We start from the raw sequence: 2322 nt of genomic DNA, 5'->3' as shown, positions 1-2322 counted from the left end.
ACAATGCACCAGCTCACACTGCACTGTCTGTGAGGGAGTTTTTAGCCAATAAACAAATACTGTATTGGAACACTCTCCCTATTCACCTGATCTGGTTCCCAATGACTTCTTTCTTTACCTGAAGATAAAAGAAATATTGAAAGGGAGACATTTTGATGACATTCAGGACATCAAAGGTAATACGACGACAGCTCTGATGGCCACTCCAGAAAAAGAGTTCCAAAATTGCTTTGAAGGATGGACTAGGGGCTGGCATCAGTGCATAGCTTCCCAAGGGGAGTGCTTCAAAGGTGACCATAATGATATTCAGCAATGAGGTATGTAGCACTTTTTCTAGGATGAGTTCGAGAACTGAATTGTCACTATGTGCAGGATTGTGGAGCTGCCAGTTACAGGTGCTGACCCCCCCTGGCCAAGGGGAGCGTGAGTGACTCAGGCTGGGTCCCTGGACCTTCATCTCAGGACTTGAAAATGTGACTGAAGTGACACAAAGAAGGATAAGAAATGCTAGGAGCCCCTTTACCCAGCTCAGAAGCTCTGACACATGGTCAGCAGGTCCTTGCTGGCTGGATCCCTAGGCCCCTGGATGTTCTCTGACTCCTCCTTTCTGAGCCTCTCTTTGTTGGGTCTTTCAAATAGGGTCCCATTTTGCTTGAGTTGGCCAGAGTCAGATTCTTTGCTTGCAACCAAATAACCCAAGTCAACATCCTCTCACCCTCTACAGTGCTGTCTCTGGAAGCTTCCAGATCCCCCAGCCTGACCTGGAGCCCTGTGTCCTCTGCTCTCAAAGGCCTTGACTGGCCTCAGCAGGCTGTGAATGTCTTTATAACCCTGGTTCCTAGCACTGTCTCTGCTTCATAATTGGCAAGTGGTAAGTGCATTTTGTATTCCTTAATTAAAAATAAAGCAGAGAATGAGGTAAGCATAATTTTACAGAAATGAAGAAAATGGATTTTTTTTACCATTTTTAATGAAAACCTTAAAATATACGTGTATATAAATTATGAATATACATATATATAAAATTATAAATATATATATATATATATATATATATATATATATATATATATATATATAAATTACATATATAAATTCTATTCTCTAAACAACATAAACTGAACCAAATTCAGCCACTTCTTGATGGTTCTGTGAATACCCTTCGCAGCTCTGCACTGGCATGAGATTATGCCCTCAGGATATTCTCAACTGTCTTTTCTTCTGCACCAAATGGCTCAAAAGTTGTTTTATGGTTTCTTGGTTTGTAGCCTCTCTCCCATCACCACTGTATTAGCCTTTATTTTTCAATGTTTTTTTGACGTGTTAGTCAACATATTTTTACAGAAAGCATATCATGTGCCAGGAACTGGGTTAGGTATTAGAAATGCAAAGATGTATGGCCCCAGTTCTATTCTCAAGAAAAGCATAGTCTTGGGGGGCTGGTTGGCTTAGTTGGTTAGAGCACAGTGCTCATAACACTAAGGTCACTGTTCGATTCCCACATGGGCCAGTGAGCTGCACCCTCCACAACCAGAGGGAAAAACAACAGCTTGACTTGGAGCTGAGCTGCTGATGGGCTGGCCAGTTGGCTCAGTTGGTTAGAGCGCTGTGCTTATAACACCAAGGTCGTGGGTTTGATTCCTACATGGGCCAATGAGCTGTGCCCTGCACAACTAAATTAAAAACAATGACTTGACTTGGAGCTAATGGGTCCTGGAAAAGCACACTCTTCCCCAATAAAAATTTTTTTAAAAAGAAAAGAAAGGCACAGTCTCGGGTGGGGGGGGTCAGGCTATTGATCAGAAACTCAGTGTAGAGGCAGATATATGTGCTGGGGGCTGGAAAGTACCTAGGCAGGGCACTTCATTCAGTCTGGGGGACAGAGAAAGTTATCTTGAGCTGAGTCTTGACAGAAAATAGGAGTTACCCAGGGGAAGGACTGTCTGAACTTGCATCGGACATCTCTGTTATGGGGCACCTAGCCCCTTCCCTTCCTTTGGGAATGGCTGCTCCTTTACTCTCACTCTGTGGTTCTCCTGGGAGCTGCCAAGAATGTATATTCATAGAGTTCTCTTCCTTGCCTCCCATAGTCACTCCATGTCATGGTGGGCTACGTGGAGCCCCCATCCACTTGACCACAAGTTATTGTTCAGGTGGGTACACTGCCACACTGAGCCTCTGGGTGTCCTCCCCCTGAATGTTTTGAATTGTCAGTGAAACATAGAGTGTTTGTGGAGGTAAGAGCAGCAAGATGTAGGACTCACGAGTTGGCATCCTTGTTTCTTGCCCCATGGAGAAAGTTATCCAGCAATGAGGGAGAGA

The 2322-nt window shown here is 44.0% G+C and overlaps 1 non-coding gene across 1 annotated transcript; it reads left to right on the top strand.

Annotated features, from left to right (window-relative positions):
- The first annotated feature begins 1579 nt into the window (after positions 1-1579).
- TRNAI-UAU (transfer RNA isoleucine (anticodon UAU)) lies at positions 1580-1653 on the top strand. Its single transcript has one exon. It is a non-coding gene; the product is annotated as a tRNA-Ile (tRNA).
- Positions 1654-2322: the final 669 nt, after the last annotated feature.

This window comes from Rhinolophus sinicus, chromosome 14 (genome assembly GCF_057876585.1).
Source record: "Rhinolophus sinicus isolate RSI-liver-muscle chromosome 14, RSI-T2T, whole genome shotgun sequence".
NCBI lineage: Eukaryota > Metazoa > Chordata > Mammalia > Chiroptera > Rhinolophidae > Rhinolophus > Rhinolophus sinicus.
Note: the sequence above shows the minus strand (reverse complement) of the source record. Positions and strands in the feature narration are given on the sequence as shown.